The sequence below is a fragment of the Hemitrygon akajei genome, chromosome 10, assembly GCF_048418815.1.
Source record: "Hemitrygon akajei chromosome 10, sHemAka1.3, whole genome shotgun sequence".
In the NCBI taxonomy this organism is placed as follows: domain Eukaryota; kingdom Metazoa; phylum Chordata; class Chondrichthyes; order Myliobatiformes; family Dasyatidae; genus Hemitrygon; species Hemitrygon akajei.
The window spans coordinates 169,038,323-169,062,805 of NC_133133.1; positions in this window are offsets into that span (position 1 = coordinate 169,038,323).

Below are 24,483 nucleotides of genomic sequence, written 5' to 3' on the forward strand. Positions count from 1 at the left end.
AAGCTCACTTTACAACCCAATCTACCTGTGATGCCACTTTCATGGAATTATGGATCTGTATTCCCAGATCCCACTGTTCTATCACACTCCAGCTCATCATGTAAGTCCTTCCCTGGTTTGTCCTCCCAAAGGAAACACCTCATACTTTTCTGCATTAAATTCCATCTGCCATTTTTAGCCCATTTTTCCAGCTGGTCCAGATCCAGCTGCAGTCTTCCTCGCTGTCACGGCAAATCCAGTGATATACGCCTAACAGATCTCCACAAATGTGATGGAATGTTATTCACTTACCTGGATGAGGACATCGCCATCCAATAAGATCAGCTCACCACCATACAGGGAAAGCAGCCCACTTGTGTAGTATCCTATCCCCCACTCTAAACAACCATTCCCTACACAAATGGTCCACTGTGGATGTGGTGCGTACTATCTACAAAGCACGCTGCGGTCAATCACACAAGCTTTTCCAATAACACCCCCTCAAAACACCATGAAAGGCAAGGTCAACAAGTGCATGGGAACAACACTAATGACAGGTTCCTGTCTAAGACATCCATGATCTTCACTTGCGAACATAACTTACCACTTCTTCGTCTAAGTAAGGCCAAAATCCTGGAACTCGCTACATAACATTATTGTGAGGGTTTCATCAGAAATACTGCCAAACTTCAGGGAGGGAACTCACCACAGGTTTCTTCATGGCGTTTAGCAATGAGCAATAACTACAGGTCCATCTCATAAAAATTAACAAAAGCAATGAAATCCAAGTCCTCCAGCTAAAACAAGGCCCTGCTGTAGTTCTATTGAAAGATCAACTATCGGCTCCTGGTAACTGCATTTCACTCTATAGATAAAACCTGAGTTTCGGAGCATATGCAGAACATTACGTTCTTATTTCAGATTTGGAGTCTAGTTCTAACTATATTAGCCAACCAATTGCCATTAAATGAAACATACACACATAACAATCAACAAAAAAGAGCTTTGAAGGGTATAAGTGATTATCATGAACACATTAAGCAAAAGTACTCACCATTTACATATCTAAACTAGCCCCGTGTGTGTTGTTGGAGATATTGGAAATGTATTGCGACAAAGCTTTCATCATTGCAATGTGCAAAAGATAACAAAATAAATACTGGATTCATAAAATGCCATTTAATTGTTTCTCATTAGCATTCATAAGAAGATATTAATTTTATTCAAATTGATCTTCTGTATCGGATTGAAATGCAGCTTGATATGACAGAGGAGAATTCAGGCAGCAAAGGTACAGCCATTTTCATCACTTTGATTAGACTAGAAAACATCTTGGTTGCATTTCAACTGTCGACAAGGGACTGAAAAAGATGTTTCTTCCCTGTCCAGCAAAATTGAAACTAGTTTGCTTCAGAGGGTGGTGTGGTAGCAAGGTAGAATGGCATGATGGTGTATTGGCTAGCGTAATGCTTTACAGCACCAGCGATTGAGGTTCAATTCATCGCTGCTGTCTATGAGGAGTTTCTACGTTATTCCCGTCACCACGCGGGTTTCCACCGGATGCTCTCCTTTCCTTTCACATTCCAAAGACATACGGTATAAGGTTAGTAAACTGTGGCCGTGCTATGTTGGAGCCAGAAACATGGCAATACTTGCAGGCTGCCCCCAGGTTGTGCTGATTGTTGTTGCTAATAACGCATTTCACTGTAGATATTACAAATACAGCTGATCTAATTCTCAAAGAATTGATAAAAATTTACAAAAATGGGTTAGATTTTTCTCCTGTTTTGTAAGATGATAATAATGTTAGATGCAAGTTGCCCATTACAAGATATTCCCAGCTTTCATTTCACTCAAAGAGGAGATGTAGACCCAGGCTGAAGGTTGAAGGTTTGAACGTAAAAATGAAACACCCATGGGAAACGTCAACTAGCTTGATATGGATGGATGTGGAGGGGTTGGAAATTTCATCTTTATAGCAAAGGTGGTGGGGTGGAGATATGTCTCCACCAAAGGAGGTGTAAGGTGCTCCTTCTCTCCACTAGCCTGCACGCAAGTCCTGGTTATGCAATCACTGGCGCCAGGCAGACAATCTCTGAAGAGTATTGATAACGGCTGGGATCACCCATCTTGTAATGACACTGCCCATAAGAAGGCAATGGCAAACCACTTCTGTAGAGAAATTTGCCAAGAACAATCATGGTCACGGAAAGACCACGATCACCCACACCATACAACACGGCACATAACAAACAAATGAATTCATCCCCTGATTCTGCTTGTGCATTTGTGCTTCTCACCGAGTTGGAACTTTGTGAAACTTTGGAGCTTCTTCCTCGCCACCCACACATGCTACATTCATGGAGGTGCAGGCAAACCACGGAATGGGGAAAATGGTGTGCTGGGCTCAGGCTGCAATTACATTAAGCTTACAGTGCCAACATAGCGTACCCACAACCTACTAACCCGAACTTAGGCATCTTTGGAATGTGGGAGAGAACCTGGAAGAAACTCAGGCATTCACAGAAGTAAAGACAAACTCCTTACAGACAAGAGTAGGAGTGGAACCCTGATCTTACAGCAGTTACCCCCTACTTGGCTGCACAATTCACCCCAGTCCAGGACCTTTCCTCTGGTAAAAAATGTGCAAGTTGTGATGATCCAGAATATGATGCCTGAACAACTTCTGGAAACAGGTGAAATACGGCTTTCCAACTGAAAAGGGATAAATAATTGAAAATTTAAATTTTACCGGGTATGGAAAGAGCAGGGCTATAGGGATTAATTGAACAGCTGTTTTAAAGAGGCAACATCAATGTGATAACTCAAATGGCTCTTTCTTTGCTGCATTGTCCTTTAGTCCTCCTATTCCTGGCACAACGTTGCACATCACCTGCTTCACCACTTCAGTGTGTAAACATTCCCAACCGTCTGACAGACTCTATTCTGTGTCGGATATAAAGTTAGACATCACCGCGTATATCAGACAGATGCTTTTCATTCTCATGGATTTATGCCACCGCGTTCCATAAGAGATGAAGAAAAATCTAACTTTACAGTTGATTGTAAATGCTGATGGTTCCACAATACACCCTGGAATGGATAGGTGCAATGATTTATGGTTTTCTGCGCAGTGTCATGAATCAGAGGACTAAAAGTGAACTGTTCTCTTTAAAAGATAGATGACAGATAGCATTAGATTCTCAGATCATCACATCACAGGCTGAAGTAAATGTCCTGCTGTCAAAAACCTCTCTACACATTCCAAACTTTGGCAGGATGTACTTTTAACTGTTTTATTTCTCTGCACGATTAAAAAAAAATCAGATATAATTAGTTCTCCCTGCTAATCAACCTATTTTTACTTTACACATTCTATCCCCATTTTAACTGAGAAATTATTCACCATGTGCGGATGTGACTTTGGCACATCGTTTGTGTATTGGCAACTGGTGTGGATAATGATCGCATTAGGAAGTGTTGCTGCATCTATTGGGACTAGATAATGAACAGTGCAATTATCGCCAAACATGCTGGAAATGGTCAATCGATCAGATCATGTGGAGAGTTAAGTCAAGTTAATATTTCAGGCTGATATTCTTTAGAATATAGAATAGTACAGCACAGTACAGGCCCTTCAGCCCACAATGTTGTGCCAACCCTTAAACCCTGCCTCCCATATATCTCCCCACCTTAAATTCCTCCATATACCTGTCTAGTAGTCTCTTAAATTTCATGAGTGTATCTGCCTCCACCACTGACTCAGGCAGTGCATTCCACACACCAACCACTCTCTGAGTAAAAAACCTTCCTCTAATATCCCCCTTGAACTTCCCACTCCTTACCTTAAAGCCATGTCCTCTTGTATTAAGCAGTGGTGCCCTGGGGAAGAGGCAATGGCTGTCCACTCTATCTATGCCTCTTAATATCTTGCATACCACTATCATGTCTCCTCTCATCCTCCTTCTCTCCAGAGAGTAAAGCCCTAGCTCCCTTAATCTCTGATCATAATCCATACTCTCCAAACCAGGCAGTATCCTGGTAAATCTCCTCTGTACCCTTTCCAATGCTTCCACATCCTTCCTATAGTGAGGTGACCAGAACTGGACACAGTATTCCAAGTGTGGCCTAACCACAGTTTTATAGAGCTACATCATTACCTCGTGACTCTTAAACTCTATCCCTCAACTTATGAAAGCTAACACCCCATAAGCTTTCTTAACTACCCTATCTACCTGTGAGGCAACTTTCAGGGATCTGTGGACATGTACCCCCAGATGCCTCTGCCCCTCCACACTACCAAGTATCCTGCCATCTGCTTTGTACTCTGCCTTGGAGTTTGTCCTTCCTAAGTGCACTACCACACACTTCTCCGGGTTGAACTCCATCTGCCACTTCTCAGCCCACTTCTGCATCCTATCAATGTCTCTCTGCAATCTTTGACAATCCTCCACACTATCCACAACACCACCAACCTTTGTGTTGTCTGCAAACTTGCCAACCCACCCTTCAACCTCCACATCCAGGTCGTTAATAAAAATCACAAAAATTAGGGGTCCCAGAACCGGTCCTTGTGGGACAGCACTAGTCACAACCCTCCAATCTAAATGTACTCCCTCCACCATGACCCTCTGCTTTCTGCAGGCAAGCCAATTCTGAATCCACCTGGCCAAACTTCCCTGGATCCCATGCCTTCTGACTTTCTGAATAAGCCTACCGTGTGGAACCTTACCAAATGCCTTACTAAAATCCATGTAGATCACATCCACTGCACTACCCTCATCTATATGCCTGGTCACCTCCTCAAAGAACTCTATCAGGCTTGTTAGACACGATCTGCCCTTCACAAAGCCATGCTGACTGTCCCTGATCAGACCATGATTTTCTAAATGCCCATACAACCTATCTCTAAGAATCTTTTCCAACAGCTTTCCCACCACAGACGTAAGGCTCACTGGTCTATAATTACCCGGACTATCCCTACTACCTTTTTTGAACAAGGCAACAACATTTGCCTTCCTCCAATCCACCGGTACCATTCCCGTGGACAATGAGGACATAAAGATCCTAGCCAGAGGCTCAGCAATCTCTTCCCTCACCTCGTGGAGCAGCCTGGGGAATATTCCGTCAAGCCCCAGGGATTTATCCATCCTAATGTATTTTAACAACTCCAACACCTCCTCTCCCTTAATATCAACATGCTCTGGAACATCAACCTCACTCATGTTGTCCTCACCGTCATCAAGTTCCCTCTCATTGGTGAATACTGAAGAGAAGTATTCATTGAGGACCTCGCTCACTTCCACAGCCTCCAGGCACATCTTCCCACCTTTATCTCTAATCGGTCCTACCTTCACTCCTGTCATCCTTTTGTTCTTCACATAATTGAAGAATGCCTTGGGGTTTTCCTTTACCCTACTCACCAAGGCCTTTTCATGCCCCCTTCTTGCTCTCCTCAGCCCATTCTTAAGCTCCTTTCTTGCTACCCTATATTCCTCAATAGACCCATCTAATCCTTGCTTCCTAAACCTCATGTATGCTGTCTTCTTCCACCTGACTAGATTTTCCACTTCACTTGTCACCCATGGTTCCTTCACCCTACCATTCTTAATCTTCCTTACCGGGACAAATTTGTCCCTAACATCCTGCAAGAGATCCTTAAACATCGACCACATGTCCATAGTACATTTCCCTGCAAGCCCATCATCCTAATTCACATCCGTAAGTTCTAGCCTTATAGCCTCATAATTTGCCCTTCCCCAATTAAAAATTTTCCTATCCTCTCTGATTCTATCCTTTTCCATGATAATGCTAAAGGTCAGGGAACAGTGGTCACTGTCCCCCAGATGCTCACCCACTGAGAGATCTGTGACCTGACCTGGTTTGTTACCTAATATTAGATCCAGTATGGCATTCCCCCTAGTCGGCCTGTCAACATGCTGTGACAGGAATCCATCCTGGACACACTTAACATACTCTGCCCCATCTAAACCATTGGAACTAATCAGGTGCCAATCAATATTAATGAAGTTAAAGTCACTCTTGATAACAACCCTGTTATTTTTGCACCTTTCCAAAATTTGTCTCCCAATCTGCTCCTTAGTATCTCTGCTGCTACCAGGGGGCCTATAGAATACCCCCAATAGAGTAACTGCTCCCTTTCTGTTCCTGACTTCCACCCATACTGACTCAAAAGAGGATCTTGCTACATTACCCACCCTTTCGGTAGCTGTAATAGTATCCCTGACTAGTAATGCCACCCCTCCTCCCCTTTTTCCTCACTCTCTATCCCTTTTAAAGCACTGAAATCCAGGAATGTTGAGAATCCATTCCTGCCCTGGTGCCAGCCAAGTCTCCGTAATGGCCACTGCATCATAATTCCATGTATCCAAGCTCTCAGTTCATCACCTCTGTTCCTGATACTTCTTGCATTGAAGTACACACACTTTATTCCTTCTACCTTACTACCTTTACACCCTTTATTCTGCTTCTCTTTCCTCAAAGCCTCTTGATATGTTAGATCTGGCTTTTCTCCATGCACTATACTTGCAGTTCTCTCATGACATTTATCCTCCTCCACCTCACTATCTGCTCTAACACTCTGGTTCCCCTCCCCCTGCAAATCTAGTTTAAACCCCACAGAGCAGCACTAGTAAACCTTCCTGCAAGGATGTTAGTCCCCCTCCAGTTCAGGTGCAACCCGTACTGTCGGAACAGGTCCCACCTTCCCTGGAACAAGGCCCAATTGTCCAGAAACATGAAGCCCTCCCTCCTGCACCAACTCCTTAGCCACGTATTTAGCTGCATTACCTTCCTGTTTCTAGCCTCACTAGCACATGGCATGGGTAGCAATCCTGAGATTGCAACCCTGGAGGTCCTGACCTTCAACTTTGCACCTAACTCCCTAAACTCTCTTTGCAGGACCTCCTCCTTCTTCCTATCCATGTCATTGGTCCCTACATGGACCACGACATCCGGCTGCTCACCCTCCCTCTTGAGAATACAGAGAACTCAATCCGAGATATCGCGGACCCTGGCACCAAGGAGGCAACAGACCATCCGAGATTCTCGATCTCTCCCACAGAACCTCTTATCTGTCCTCCTAACTATCGAATCCCCTATGACTACTGCTCTCCTCTTTTCCCTCCTTCCCTTCTGAGCCGAGGGTCCAGTCTCAGTGCCAGAGATGCAACCACTGCAACTTGTCCCTGGTAGGTCGTCCCCACCAACAGTATCCAAAACGGTATATTTATTGTTGATGGGAATGGCCACAGGGGTGCTCTGCTCTTCCTGTCTATTCCCCTTCCCTCTCCTGACAGTCACCCAACTACCTGTCTCCTGACTCCCAGGGGTGACTATCTCCCTGAAACTCCTGTCTATTTCTGCCTCTGCCTCACGAATGATCCAAAGTTCATCCAGCTCCAGCTCCAGTTCCCTAACACGGTCTGTCAGGAGCTGCAGCTGGATGCACCTTTTACAGGTGTAGTCATCAGGGACAATTGTGCTTGCCCTGACTTCCCACATACTGCAAATGGAGCACTCAACTGCCCTAACTGCTGCCTCCATTACCTACTCCTAAGTTAAGTAAATTATTTAAAGAGAGCTTACCCAGCCTTACCTGATTGGGAGCAAGTTTGACCTCAGCCTCCGCTAGCCGAAGCCTCTCGAGCTAAAGCCTTCCTATTCTGTCTCCCTCTACTCCGTCGCCCGCTCCGTTAATCTGTTTGCTTTTTAGACTCTCCCACTGTCTCAGAGGCTGACCTTCACGCACTTGCGCAGTCGTGCCCCGTTCAAACTGCCAAAGAGATGTCTTTCAGCAGACCCAGGAACAGATGGAAGTATACAAGTTTTAAGATGCAAAGAAAGATGAGCGTGTGGGACACACAACTAATTCTTTCCATCAGTTTACCTCTCTCCCTGTCATAGACTTTCTTTTTTTCTTCTCTGTCCCTTCTATAAGATGGCACAATGAGAAAAAAATGGGAAATTAGCATCCTGAATTCCAAAAATATCAGCCTGACGTTGGAAAGGGTGTTTTGTCTCTGAATCTGATCATCTCCATTTTAAAAGAGATGTTAGGCTCCTTTCACCAACTAGTGAAAATCTTAACAGCTACTCCAAGAGCTTTCCACGGAATGGGCTAGCTTGCATAGAGTGGGCTGCTCTTCCATGTAAACTTTGACAATGCAGATGCTGGTTTCACGGTGGATGTAACATAAAGTTAAGCCCACATCCTTCAAAAACTTATTGAAAGTCACGAAGAGTCATGTATTCTTGAAAGGTCCTTGTTTCTGCACCACAAAGCCTTTCATAGGGCCTCTGGTTACAGCTGTGTCGGCCTGGAACATCTGGGCAGTGGAAATGCATACAGCAGGATGGTCTTTGACTACAGCTCAGCATTCAATATTATCATCCCCTCAAAACTTAGACATAGGTGTGAATACCTTCTTGTGCAACTGGTCCCTTGGCTTCCTCACTTGCAGGTGCCAGTCAGTTTGGATTGGCAACAAGATCTCCTCCACAATCTCCATTATCACAGGTACACCTTGCTCCCCTCACTTTACACTTATGATCATGTGGCTAAGCACAGCTCCAATGCCATATTTAATTTTCCTAATCACATCACTGTCACAGGCCGAATTAAAGGTGGTGTAGAATTCATCATTGTTGTCGTGGCTATCCTTCGAGGTCGAGAATGATGGTCTTCGTTCCGTTTCCACAGAGCGAAGCTGCCTGTATGTGTATTTGTTTAACGTGTACTTGATGTTGCACTCCAAGATGCACACAATACTTCACAAATCAACCAACTGATTCCAGTGGCATGGGAACCACGACGATTGGAGCTGATGGATCTGTTGCAGCCTTCATCCACCTTCACAGCCATTGAATTCGAAGCAATTTCGTCCACCTGTTCCACCGTTGAGGTCTTGGTTGGATTGTTCTTTGTCAGGGACCTCACCCTCGACCTTACCACCATGGGTGACCCTACCAGGAGCATAGCTCCAGACGGCATCACTCTCGGGATCTCAGTACCACACAAGCTTCTCCACTACGGCAAGGTGACAATCCACGGAGAAGGGTGTAGAATTAGCATATAAGAGGGAGACTGAAAATCTGGCTGAATGGTGCGACAACAACAACCTTTCACTCAATATCAGCAAGACCAAGGAGCTGATTATTGACTTCAACAGGAGGAAATTGAAGGTCCATAAACCAGTCATCATCCAGAGAGTTGAGGTGGATAGGGTCAGAAACTTTAAATTCTTTGGTGTAACCATTTCAGAGAATCAGTTCTGAGTCCAGCACATAAACTACCATTACAATGAAAGCACAACAGTGCCTCTACATTCTTGGAGATTTGCAAAAATTAGCTTGTCAACTAAAATTTTGACAAACTTCTATAGATATGTGGTGCAGAGTTTATTGACAGGTTGCATCATGGCTTGGTATGGAAACAACGATGCCCTTGAATGGAAAATCCTACCAACAGTAATGGATATAGCCCAGTTCATCACGGGTAAAGGCCTCTCCACCATTGAGCACATCTGTGTGGAGTGCTGTCCATGAGAGGACCCCCACTATCCAGACCATGCTCTCTTCATCAAAAAGAAGGTACAAGAGCCTCAGGACCCACACCACCAGGTTCAGGAACAGTTATTGCCCTTCAACCAAAGGGGAAAACTTCATTCACCTTCACTTGCCCCATCACTGAAATGTTCACACATCTTATGGATTCACTTTCAAGGACTCTTCATCTCATGTTCTTGATAACTATTGCTTATTTATTTTTATTTTATTTTTGTATTTGTTCATTTAGTTGTCTTTTGCACACTGGTGTTCGTCCAGCTTGTTAGGTGTGGACTTTAATTGATTTTATTGTGTTTCTTCGTATTTACCGTAAATGTCTGCAAGAAACTGAATCTCAGGGTTGTATATGGTGACATAGGGTAAATGTACTTTGATAATAAATTTACTTTGAACCAACTGTCACAGTTGGACATTCATCCGTTTTGTATCGTCTGCCTAGCCGTCTTGCCCTGCTTTATTCATAGGAGGAAGCAGGCAAAACAGACAAGAGAAATTAAATGCAGCAAGAACATTTACTTGGAAAGCATATTGAAGCATTTGTTGTTTCTTCCACAGAGAATTTAATGGTGCTTCTGTTTTAGTGAAATTCTGGTGCCTAGATCTAAAGAGAATATGAACAACTTAGCCGTTCTCTCAACTGAACAGCTGCAACTTTCGATGTATCAGTATTACAGTGGAGAAAGGGAATTACAGAGGCTTGAGAGAGGAGCTGGCCCATGTTGATCGGACGGGGACATTAGCAGGGATGAAGGCAGAACATAAATGGCTGGAGTTTCTGGGGGAATTTTGAAGGGCGCAGGATAGATACATCCCAAAGGTAAAGAAGTATTTTAAAGGGAGATGAGAAAACTGTGGCTGACAAGGAAAGTCAAAACAGCACAAAAGCTAAAGAGAAGGCCTAAAAAATAGCAGAAACTAATGGGAAAGCAGAGGACTGGAAAGCTATTAAAAGGCAGCAGAAGGCAACTAAAATTAAAATTAAAAGAGAAGAGTTGAAAGATAATATAAAAGAGGATACCACAAGTTTTTCAAATCTATAAAGCATAAAAGAGAGGTGAGAGTAAATACTGGACTGGGGAAAAGTGACGCCTGAGAGGTAGTAATAAGGGACAAAGAAATGGTGGACAAAATGAATGTACTTTGTGTCAATCTTCGCCACACACCAGAAATCCAGGAGAGTCAGGGGGCAAAAATGAGTGCAGTTGCTATTACGAAGAAGAAGGGGCTGGGTAAGCTGAAAAGTCACCTGGACCAGATAGACTACACCCCAGGGTTCTGAAAGTGGTAGCTGAAGAGATTGCAGAGGCATTAGTAATGATCATTAGAATTAGTAGACTCTGGAATGGTCTGGAAGATGTAAGATTATAAATGTCGCTCCACTCTTCAAGAAGGAAGGGATGCAGCAGAAAGAATGTTATCGGCCTGTTAGCCTGACTTCAGTACTTGGAGAGATGTTGGAGTCCATTATTAAGGATGAGGTTTTGGGATACTTGGAAACACATGATAAAACAGGACATATTCAGCATGATTTCTCTAAGGGGAATCTTGCCCGACAAACCTGTTGGAATTCTTCGATGAAATAACATGCAAGGTGGACAAAGAAGAGTCAGTAGATGTTGTTTTCCTGGATTTTCAGAAGGCCTTTGAAAAGGTACTGCACATGAGGCTGCTTAACAAGGAACAAGCCTGTGGTAGTAGAGGAAAGATACTAGCATGGATTGGCTGACTGGCAGAAAGCCAAGTGTGAGAATAAAGTGGGCCCTTTCTGGTTGCCTGCCCATGACTATAGGTGTTCTGCAGGCGTCGGTGTTGGGACCGCTACTTTTCATGTTATGTGTCAGTAAATTGGATGATGGAATTGATAGATTTGTGGTCAATTTTGCAGACAATACAAAGGTAAGTGAAAGGGCAATTAGTGTTGAGAAGGCAGGGAATGTGCAGACGGATTTAGATAGATTGGGAGAATGGTGAATAGAATGGTAGATAGCATATAATGCAGTGAAGTGTATGGTCATACACTTTGGTAGAAGGAATAAAGGCATAGACTGTTTTCTAAACGAGGAAAAAAAAATCCAAAAATCAGAGGTGCGGAGAGAATTTGGAGTCCTAATGTAGGATGCAAATGTAACATCAGCATTCACTTCAAGACGACTAGAATATAAAAGCAAAGAAGTAATGCTGAGTTTTTTTAAGTCATTGGTCAGATCATACTTAAGAGCAGTTTTGGGCTCCTTATCTAAGAAAGATATGCTGGCATTGAAGAAAGTCCAGAGGGGATTCACAAGAATGATTCTGCAATTGAGAGGGTTAACATAAGAGGAGCATTTGATGGCTCTGTGTCTGTAGAATGAGGGTGGATCTCATTGAAACCTATCAAATATTAAAAGGTTTGGATTGAGTAGATATGGTGAGATGAGTTTAGGATCAGAGGACACAGCCTTAGGTTAAATGGATGTCCATTTAGAATAGAGATGAGTCAGAAGGTATTGAATGTGTGGATTTCATTGCCATAGATGGTTGTGGAGGGCAAATCATTGAGTATATTTAAAGTGGAGGTAGATAGGTTCTTGATTATTCACAGCATCAAAGGCAGAAAGGGGAAGGCAGAAGAATGGGGTTGAGAGGGATAATAGATCAGCCATGATGGAATGGCAGAGAAGACCCAATGGGCTGAATGGCCTAATTCTGCTCCAGTGCCTACTGGTCTTATGGCTACTGGGCCTCCTTGATTACAGAGTTAATTAAATATAAATGTCTGACCCACAGGGCACATCTCAATGCAGAAATAAAAAGAGTTATAAAAAAACTTTTAACATATGCAACTGCAAGGTCCTCTTATTCAAGCATAGCAGAAGCTGTGAATTTGCTTTACTTACTCACTTGATATCCATTAAATATGTGATGAAAGGTTGGGCTTTGCCATTCTAATTCACTGAATGACCATTTCACATTTTGTTCTGAAATCCTTTCAAACTGCTTTATCTGTCCTGAACTGAACTGTCAACTTTTCAGTGTACGAAATGCAAACACACCTTAAAAATGATGTGTATGTTTTATTTTTTGAGCAGGTGAACTAATTAACTGCTAGTCATTTCAATCTCCTCAGGAGAGAGATGTTAAATCTTTGGGCTGAGTTGTTCTCCGATCTTGAAAACTTAACTCGCAAGTGTTTCAAAACCATGCCAGGAGACTTTGTCAGTGCACTGTTGTGTCGTCCGAATGCTTGGTCTTTAAATATTCTTCAATCAGTTTATTGGATGTTATTTTTGAAGAGTATATAAAGGCCAAACATTAGGAGACACAACACAATCAAATATCTCCCTCACGTGGTGATAAACCGTTTGTAAATAAATTGCCAAGATCGGAGAAAACTTCAACCCAACCATCAACCACCTGAGCTACACATCTTCAGAATTATTTCCATGTTAAATCGTTCTATAATGAAATGTGTCAACAAATCTGATAAAGAAAACAATAAATTTTGTTGGAAAAATGCTTTATTTTGGGAGGACACTGAAACAAATGTACATAGAAGAACTTATAGGCAATAAATTTTAAGCAGAACTTCATCCTAGCTCTTAAAATTACCTGCCCTCAGTTAGTGATTAGCTGAGTTGTCATACATACATCATTTTCATGAGCAGTTAGTTATTTCCTAGTCAATTCTCTTGTCACACTATAGAAACCAAAAATAAATACATCTATGTGTGTAAAAACTGCTTCTGAAACCAGTATTTTGATCATAAAATGAGAGTCATTACTTTGAGCTTTTATCAATTTAAATATAATTTCTGCAGACTAATTATCAATCACAAACTGGACAAGGCCAAATAGTAATAGCAAGTCATTCTCACAGTAAAGGTAGTAATTAGAAATTTAAAGGGATGCTCTGTTAATAATACTGATTAATTTATTTAAAATATCTGGAAATGTTGAAAGTTTATTTGTAGTTGAACAAATTTATTTCATAATCACTTTAGCCCTTCTAATATTTTTCTTTATTTACAAAATCAACAGCAAAATAAATTTCAAATCAATTTAAAATCACAACAGAAGTAAATAGATATTCAGGCAGAGGAGTATATGATATTACTTAACCCTGAATGATTTATGAGTATTGCTTTATGATTATTATTATCACAAGTACCAGGGTTACTGGTCATGCATATCAAATCATTGCACAGTGCATTGAGTTAGAATAGGGTGAAACAATAACAATGCAGAATAAAGTGTAAAGGCGCAGTGCAGGTAAATGGTAAAGTTCATGGTCATAACAAAGTAGATTATGTGGCCGAGTCCATCTCATCGTACAAGAGGTCCATTCAACATTAAGGTCTTTTCAAAATCAGAATGTGTCAATAATCAAACCAAGCATCATTTGTGTTTTACAACATGATTGTAATTTCATCTTTGATAGGCATATGAATGTTTACAGCACTGTGCAAAAGCCTTAGACCCTGGTTATATGTAAGTGCCTAAGACTTTTGCACAGTACTGTATTTGTCAACGTGGAGTGGGAATGCTGAGGGTGGAATGTCGTGGGGGGGTGGGGGGGGTGTCGGACAGGTGGCAGAGAAGGAGTGCCAAAGGTGGTGCAGGTGCAAACTCACTCAGCCCTGAGAAACCAGGCAAGGTAACTAAATTCCAAACAATCGGTTTATTGATCATTACAGAATGTCTCTCTGATGCTTCCATTCCCTTCCCTCTCCCTTCACCTTTTCCCAACCATGACTCCCCTCTCCCTGCTGCCATCCCACTCTCAATCTACAATGGAGACCCGTGTCAGAATCAGGTTTTCAACACTCACATATGTCATGAAATTTGTCATTTCTTTTGCTGCAGCAGTGCAATGCAATACATGATAAATATAGAAAGAAAAACTGAATTACAATAAGTAGATATGTATATTAAATACTTACAATAAAATAAGTAATGTAATTAAATAGTTACATTAAAATTAGGGCTTCGGCCCAAAACGTCGACTGTACTCTTTTCCATAGATGCAGCCTGGCCCGCTGAGTTCCTCCAGCATTTTGGGTGAGTTGCTGTCCATGTATGTAGAGGTTTTTGAGTGTTTTAGGTGGCAAACCAAATCTCAAAGTCCTAACGAAATATAGCCGCTGTCTTGCCTTATTTAGAGCTGCATTGATATTGTGGGGCCAGGTTAGATCCTCAGAGATATTGACATCCAGGGACCTGAAATCACTCACTCTCTCTAGTCACTCACAGTGGAACAAAGAGATACAATAGAATCAATGAAGAATTCTAGGTCACAATTGGACCAAAGTCAAAAGTTAAAGAGTACTGAAGAAAGATTGTTTTGTTAGAACACTATCAGGATGAAATCCCCTTTATTTATTTGCTTATGGAAAGTAGTCATTGCTGATAAAGCCAATATATGTTGCCCATTCTTGGCTGTCTCAAGAAGGTGACAATGAGACACATTTTGTATCTTGTGTGGGGATCACAAGATGTACATTGCTGTCAGATACTGAGTATGGAAAGAGGAGGAATTGAAAACTAGAATCAACAGAACAAGTCATTGATGCACCATCAATAACTCTGAGACGTGAGTTAAGGTAGGCTTTTATTGGCTGGAAGAAAGCACAAGCAGCAAGTGACCATCACACAACATCCTGGAGACTGAGGAAGGGGCTGTGCTTCCAATCGCCTTTATACCGGGGTCTGTGGGAGGAGCCATGGTCTGTGGGAGGAGCCACAGGAGCAGTCAGTGGGGGGGTGTGTCCAGACAGGTATATGTAGTTCACCACAGTCATTTGACACAGGCAGTAAGGAAAGTGACACGAGCCATTATTGAGATCAAAGATCAAAAGATGTAGAGACAGGTTTAGACCATTCAGTTACTCAAGCCTGCCCTGCCTTTAATTAGGATCATGTCCAATCTCACATTCCTCAAGTCTCCTTTCCTACCCTTGAATCCCCTATTGACTAGAAGTCTATCTATCTCCATTTTAAATTCCACTCAAAGAATCTTAACTCTCCCCAAAGCTCTCAGTAATAAAAAGTCAAAAAATACAGAGCAATGGAAGTCCTGCATACCCACCCCCTTATTATGAGACTATGCCCTCTGTTTCTGGACTCCCGTGGAAGAACCATTCACTCTGTATTTGCTGTGTCTAGCCTCCTTCAACCCACTGCATCCCAGTTCTCCTGCCACCCACCACTTAGACAATCAACTACCATGTTGTCAGGATGTGGGAAGCAACTGGGGCACCCAGACGAAATTACGCACAGTTAAAGGAAAAACATACAAATTCTATACAGACAGCACCCACACTCAGATTGCTTAGCTGGGAGGCAGTAGCAGTAACTGTGGCTCAACAGATTGTCAGAATTTATGATTCAGTTGACAGAAAAAGGTGGTGACAATTTTTCTCTCTCTGCCTCTCTCTCTCTCTCTCTCTCTCTCTCTCTCAACAGAGTAAGTTAATATTGACAAGACACTTGTAACAGAGAAAGTTACCTTTGACAAGACACCTGCCATACCTGATGCCACTGCATTGCACTGTGGCAGTACACAAATTATCGAAAGTATGGCTGAACTAGAGGAACACAATAGATATCCTGGAGATAGTTCGAAGGAGCTCGACAGTGAATGAGGAGCTTACAGTAACAGCTATTAGTTTAAAAATGGTTTTGCAAAAATTAGTGGGACTGAGAATCAATAAATTCCCAGGATACATTGATTTACCTTTCAAAGTTTTGAAGGAAGTTATTATGCCCCCGGTTTCAAAATTCAAGAACAGTTCTCACATGTTGGAAAGTCACAATGTAATTTCAGCTTTTAAAAAGAGGAGGACCAGAAAATGGAATTTACATTTGACACAGGCAGTAAGGAAATTGACACAATCGTTTATTAAGATCTAAGATCATAAGACATAGGAACAGGTGTAGGCCTTTTAGTTACACAAGCCTGCTCTGCCATTAATTGGGATCATATCCGATCTCAGATTCCTCAAGTCTCCTTTCCTGCCCTTCCTAAAACCTTTGATTCCCTAACTGTTTAGAAGTCTATCAATCTTAATTTCATGTTACACCCAAAGAATCTTAACTCTTCCCAAAGCTCTCTGTAGTAAGAAGCTCCAGAACGTCATAACAGAATGAGAGAAGAAAGTCTTACTGTTCTTAGTGTTACATACTATTACGAAACCATGCCCTCTGTTTCTGGACTTCCGTGGAGGAAGCATTCACTCTGCATTTGCTGTGTCTAGCCATCTTCAACCCACTGCACCCCAATTCTCCTGTCACCCACCATTTAGGCAACCAACTACCATGTTGTCAGGATGTGGGAAGCAACTGGGGCACCCAGACGAAATTACGCACAGTTAAAGGAAAAACACGTAAACTCTATACAGACAGCACCCACACTCAGATTGCTTAGCTGGGAGGCAGTAGCAGTAACTGTGGCTCAACAGATTGTCAGAGCTTATCACCCAGATGATAGAAAAAGGTGGTAACAACCTGTCTTTTGAAAGAACATAGATTTTATTGATTTTAGCTATCTAATGTTATTGTTAGTGACATTGTCTCACCCTCTCTGTCCCTCTCTCTCTCTCTCTTGTCAGTCTCTCTCTCTTGGACCCCTCTCCCTCCCTCTCTCTCTGTCACTCTCTCTCTCTCCCTCTCTCTCTGAATCTCTCTTTCTCTGTCTCCCTGTATTTTTTCATTTAAACAGCTCATAAACATAGATAGCCACATGAACGTGTAGAGAATGGAGGGATAAAGACCTTAGATTTAGTGTAATTAGGCGTTTAATTTCCCAGGGTCAAATGCTTCACACTGGAATCATCTTTTTTGTTATTAGTTATAAAATTAACCTTTATTGTTTCTGACCCGTGCATTTGAGGTTTGATGGCATCTTAAAACTTCTATATTTGAATAAACCAGGTTCAAGAATGGCACACAGGGATGGAACATGTCCAACTTGGTAACAATGGCCGATACAAACCCAGAGGTCACACCATCCTGCAGATCCCAGCATCCATCTGCAGCTTTCCACGGGCAGAATAGTCTGCCTTTTGCCAAGAGAAGTCTTTTCCATTCTCAGGGCTCTTCAACCATTTTTTATGCCAAGGATCACTACCATTAAGCAAGGGGACAACGGATCCAAAGTTAGGAACCCCTGCTTCTCAACATTCCTGATAATATAAGGCATTTAGATTCCTATGAATTGAACAAGAAACTTACAGATACAGTCAATGATGCAAATTCATTGAAACATTAATACTGATAAGACAAAATGAAGAAAAAAAAGTCAGCATGGATTTACGAAGGGGAAATCATGCTTGTCTAATATTCTGGTATTTTTTGAGGATGCAACAATGAAAATGGACAAGGGAGAACCAGTGGATGTAGTGTACCTGGACTTTCAGAAAGCCTTTGATAAGGTCCCACATAGGAGATTAGTGGGAAACATTAGAGCACATGATATTGAGGGTAGGGTACTAACATGGATAGAAAATTGGTTGGCAGACAAGAAACAAAGAGTAGGGATTAATGGGTCCTTTTCAGAATGGCAGGCGGTGACTAGTGGGGTACCACAAGGCTTGGTGCTGGGACCGCAGCTATTTACAATATACATTAATGATTTAGATGAAGGGATTAAAAGTAACATTAGCAAATTTGGAGATGACACAAAACTGGGTGGCAGTGTGAAATATGAGGAGGATGTTAGGAGAATGCAGGGTGACTTGGACAGGTTGGGTGAGTGGGCAGATGCATAGCAGATGCAGTTTAATGTGGATAAATGCGAGGTTATCCACTTTGGTGGCAAGAACAGGAAGGCAGATTACTATCTGAATGGTGTCAATTTAGGAAAGGGGGAAGTACAACAAGATCTAGGTGTTCTTGTACATCAGTCACTGAAAGTAAGCATGCAGGTACAGCAGGCAGTGAAGAAAGCTAATGGCATGTTGGCCTTCATAACGAGGGGAGTTGAGTATAGGAGCAAAGAGGTCCTTCTGCAGTTGTACAGGGCCCTGGTGAGACCACACGTGGAGTATTGTGTTCAGTTTTGGTCTCCAAATTTGAGGAAGGACATTCTTGCTATTGAGCGAGTGCAGCATAGGTTCACGAGGTTAATTCCCGGGATGGCGGGACTGTCATATGTTGAAAGATTAGAGTGACTGGGCTTGTGTACACTGGAATTTAGAAGGATGAGAGGGGATCTGATTGAATCATATAAGATTATTAAGGGATTGGACATGCTAGAGGCAGGAAACATGTTCCCGATGTTAGGGGAGTCCAGAACCAGAAGCCACAGTTTAAGAATAAGGGGTAGGCCATTTAGGACGGAGTTCAGGGAAAACTTTTTCACCCAGAGAGTTGTGGATCTATGGAATGCTCTGCCTCAGAAGGCAGTGGAGGCCAATTCTCTGGATGCTTTCAAGAAAGAATTAGATAGGGCTCTTAAAGATAGTGAAGTCAAGGGATATGGGGAGAAGGCAGGAACAGGGTACTTATTGTGGATGATCAGCCATGATCACATTGAATGGCAGTGCTGGCTCACAGGGCCGAATGGCCTACTCCTGCACCTATTGTCTATTGTCCATAAAAATAAACCCTGTAATCCAATTACCTTTTTAATTATGGTCTGTGATCCAAATCAGTGCAATGGGGCTGTAGTAGACAAGCTAACAATGGATGTTTTAAATTCAAAGCTGTTCAGTTCAAAGTGTCACTGACCTTTTAGCTTAGTACCTTGCGGAATCTTTAACTCTATTTACCTTTTGTAATTTATCAGTTATCAATTTATGACTCTGACTCTTATCAGTAATGTAACAGTCAGATTACTGTTGACATGTAGGCTCTGTCAATACTGAATCGTTTAAAACCGAATGCACTCAGCTCTTCAGCTCAAGACATTGAGCTCAGCTGACATTCAGCTCAGAGAAGAGAGCGGTAGTGTTAGGGGATTCTATAGTCAGGGGGGCGGATAGGAGATTTTGTGGGGAAGATCGGGAGTCTCGGATGGTATGTTGCTTCCCTGGTGCCCGGGATCGAGACATCTCAGATCGGGTGCAGGTTATTCTCGAGAGGGAGGGCAAGAATCCAGATGTTGTGGTCCATGTAGGGACCAATGACATGGGTAGGATGAGTGAGGGGGTCCTGCGTAGGGAGTTCAGGGAGTTAGGTGCGAAGCTGAAGAGCAGGACCTCCAGGGTAACAATCTCAGGATTGCTACCTGTGCCACATGCGAGTGAGGCAAGGAACAGAAAGATTATACAGATTAATACGTGACTGAGAGGATGGTGCAGGAGGGAGGGCTTCAGGTTTTTAGATAATTGGGCTTTGTTCCAGGGAAGGTGGGATCTGTTCCGAAGGGACGGTTTACACCTGAACTGGAGCGGTACTAACATTCTTGCAGGGAAGTTTGCTAGTGCTTCTTGGGGGGGTTTAAACTAAATTTGCAGGGAGCGGGGATCCAGAATGTGAGAGAGGATAGCGAGAGGAAGAATAAAGGACAGGTGGGGACTACACGGTTCCGGAATATTAAGTGTGTAGTAGAGAAAGGTGAGGCGGAACAAGTGATAAGGAGGACACATGTACAGAGGGATGGTCTGACAGAACATGGAGTTAAATGTGTTGAAAGAATAAGTAAATTTAGGAAGGGCAACAAAATTCTAGGGACGTATAGCCCGATGGGAGTTTGGGGAGCTGGGTTAAGCACAATAGGCAGCGATTCAAACAGAGAGAGGAGAAATGGGCTAAAAATTCTATATCTGAATGCACGAAGTGTCAGAAATAAGGCGGATGAGCTTGAAGCTCAGGTGTGAATGGGTAACTATGATGTTGTTGGGATAACGGAGACATGGCTGCAGGGAGATCAGACCTGGGAAATGAATGTACAAGGGTATACGTGCTATCGTAGGGACAGAAATGTGGGCAGAGGGGGTGGGGTGGCCCTGTTGGTGAGGAATGAGATTCAGTCCTTTGCAAGGGGGGACATAGGATCAGGAGAAGCAGAGTCTGTGTGGATAGAACTGAGGAACAGTAAGGGCAAAAGGACCCAAATGGATGTTGTCTACAGGCCACCAAACAGTAGCATGGATATTGGGTGCAAGTTGAATAGAGAGTTAACATTGGCATGTGGCAAAGGTAATGTCGCAGTAGTTATGGGGGATTTCAACATGCAGGTGAACTGGGAGAATCAGGTTGGTGCTGGACCACAGGATAGGGAGTTTGTAGAGTGCCTACGGGATGCATTCTTGGAACAGCTTGTACGAGAGCCGACCAGGGACAAGACTATTCTGGATTTAGTGTTATGTAATGAACAGGATTTGATAAGTGATCTTGCAGTAAAGGAGCCATTAGGAGGTAGTGATCATAATATGATAAGTTTTTATCTGCAATTTGAGAAGGATAAGGGCAGCTCGGAGGTGTCGGTGTTGCAGATGAACAGGGGAAACTATGGAGCCATGAGGGAGGAGCTGGTCAAAGTTGACTGGATGGATATCCTAGCAGAAAAGATAGTGGAACAGCAATGGCAGGAATTCTTGGGAATAATGCACAAGGTGCAAAATCAGTTCATCCCCCAGAGAAGGAAGGATTCAAAGGGGGGAAAGGGGCCACAGTGGTTGACAAAGGAAGTCAGAGATTGCATAGCATTAAAGAAAAGGAAGTATGACAGAGCTAAGGTGAGTGGGAGGACAGATGATTGGGAAGTGTTTAAGGAACAACAGAACTTAACTAAAAAGGCAATACGGAGAGAAAAAATGAGGTACGAACGCAAGCTAGCCAGGAATATAAAGGAGGATAGCAAAAGCTTTTTTAGGTATGTGAAGAGAAAGAAGATAGTTAAGAACAATGTTGGGCCCTTGAAGAATGAATTGGGTGAAATTGTTATGGGAAACAGAGAAATGGCAGAAGAATTTGATGAGTACTTTAGATCTGTCTTCACTAAGGAAGACACAAGCAATCTCCCAGATGTATGGATGGGCCAAGGACATAGGGTAACAGAGGAAATGAAACAGATTGACATTCGGAAGGAAACGGTGATGAGAAGACTGATGGGACTGAAGGCTGACAAATCCCCAGGTCCAGATGGTCTGCATCCTAGGGTACTAAAGGAGGTGGCCCTGGAAATTGCGGATGCATTGGTAATCATTTTCCAATGTTCCTTAGATTCAGGATCAGTTCCTGAGGATTGGAGAATGGCTAATGCTATCCCACTTTTTAAGAAAGGAGAGAGGGAGAAAACAGAGAACTATCGACCTGTCAGCCTGACATCGGTGGTGGGAAAGATGCTAGAGTCCATTATTAAGGATGAAATAGTGGCATATCTAGATAGCAGTGATAGGATTGGGCTGAGCCAGCATGGATTTACCAAGGGTAAATCATGCTTGACTAATCTGTTGGAGTTTTTCGAGGATGTAACCAGGAAGTTTGACGGGGGAGCTCCAGTGGATGTAGTGTACCTCGATTTTCAGAAGGCATTTGATCAGGTCCCACATAGGAGATTGGTGGGTAAAATCAAAGCTCATGGCATTGGGGGGAAGACATTGACATGGATAGAAAACTGGTTGGCAGATAGAAAGCAAAGGGTAGCGGTGAATGGGTGTTTCTTGGAATGGCAGGTGGTGACTAGTGGGGTGCCACAGGGCTCGGTATTGGGACCACAGCTGTTTACAATTTACGTCAACGATTTAGATGAAGGCATTGAGAATAACATCAGCAAATTTGCTGATGATACTAAGCTGGGTGGCAATGTGACATGTGATGAGGATGTTACGAGAATTCAGGGTGACTTGGATAGGCTGGGTGAGTGGGCAGATACTTGGCAGATGACGTTTAATGTGAATAAGTGTGAGGTTATCCACTTTGGGAGTAAGAACAGGAAGGCAGATTATTATCTGAATGGTGTAGAGTTAGGTAAGGGAGAAATACAAAGAGATCTAGGAGTCCTTGTTCATCAGTCACTGAAGGTGAATGAGCAAGTGCAGCACGCAGTGAAGAAGGCTAATGGAATGTTGGCCTTTATTACAAAGGGAATTGAGTACTGTTACGTACCCGTGACACATGACAGTGGTGTACTTGTCACGTGACAGGTGTTGAAGTTATACTGGACTTGAGGTAATGGTCTTGTGATGGTGGAGTGACGTTAATATCCCGCCAGTAGAGGTCATGTGACAGGTTTTTTTTTACAGGGTATGAAAGGAGGACCCCTCCCTGTGAGGAGGGGCAGTTTGTGGCTGGATTTGCCATGTTGACTTCATGCCACTGCGTGATTTAATGTTATGATGCAGTTTAGTTGAAAGATGGAGTTTTATTTAATGTCTAAAGTTTAAAAGGTCATTGCCAGCAGTTTCTTTATAATACTGCTAGTTGAGAATCAGTGGAGAGTGAAGATCGGAGTTCGGGAGTTAAAAGATCGAGGAAAGTTGATTTCGACGGTGAAACAGGTTCGACCTTGTTTGATCCTCATTCGGAAGGAATTCGTTGACTGTGCTCGTGTTAATCCCTGTGAAATAGCAGAAAGGATTGAGTACAGTTTTGTAAAGGAAAGGTCAATGCCTTTAAGCCGTTTCATTTTCCATCTTCGTAAATTCTCCGTGGGAAAAGTATAGTTTGACTGGGAATCGCAGCGACACAACTTGAAGGAGAATTTAAATCGTCTTTAAAAAGTCTCTCCCTTAAATGGACTGTAAGCATTTTGAACTTTTGCAATACTACCTTGAAGAACTGTTTTTGCAACATCGCTTTAAGAACTGTTTAAGCTTCATTGCTTTAAGAACTGTTTAAGCTGCCGCACAACGGCTAATTTCCGGTTACGTTAGTGATTTGTTTACTTTTGGGGGTTTGTTTTTCAGTGTTTAATAAACATTTTGTTTGTTATCAAAACCCTGCCTCACTCATATATTTATTGTTGCTGAATCCGTAACAGTACAAGAGCAAGGAAATCCTCTTGCATTTGTACAGAGCCCTGGTGAGACCACACCTGGAGTATTGTGTACAGTTTTGGTCTCCAGGTTTAAGGAAGGACATCCTGGCTGTAGAGGAAGTACAGCGTAGATTCACAAGGTTAATTCCTGGGGTGTCTGGACTGTCTTACGCAGAGAGGTTAGAGAGACTGGGCTTGTGCACACTGGAATTAAGGAGATTGAGAGGGGATCTGATTGCAACATGTAAGATTATTAAGGGATTGGACAAGATAGAGGCAGGAAATATGTTCCAGATGTTGGGAGAGTCCAGAGGGCATGGTTTGAGAATAAGGGGTAGGTCATTTAGGACAGAGTTAAGGATAAACTTCTTCTCCCAGAGAGTTGTGGGGGTATGGAATGCACTGCCTTGGAAGGTAGTGGAGGCCAATTCTCTGGATGCTTTCAAGAAGGAGCTAAATAGGTATCTTATGGATAGGGGAATCAAGGGATATGGGGACAAGGCAGGAACCGGGTATTGATAGTAGATGATCAGCCATGATCTCAAAATGGCGGTGCAGGCTCGAAGGGCCGAATGGTCTACTTCTGCACCTATTGTCTATTAACTATAAGACAATATGCCAACACCTCTTGGATTTCAAGTATGAATCCACATGAGCCACATATGACTTCTGACCACTCCTTTAGTTTGTGCTGTAATGAGGAGATGCACAAAGATTCAAAGTACATTTATTATAGTATAATTGACTTGGTGCATCGCAGCCTTTGAATGGAAAATCTTTAAAAAATTAGTGGATTCATTCCAGTACATTATGGGTGAAGTCCACCTAACCATTGAACACACCTACATGAAACACTGCCATCGGAAAGCAGCATCCTTCATCAGAGATCCCCACCACCGTGGTCATGGTATCTTCTTGCTGCTGCCATCAGATAGGCAGTATAAAAGCCTCAGGACTCACACCACCAGTACAATAACAGTTGCTACCCCACAACCATCAGGCTCTTGAAGAAAAAG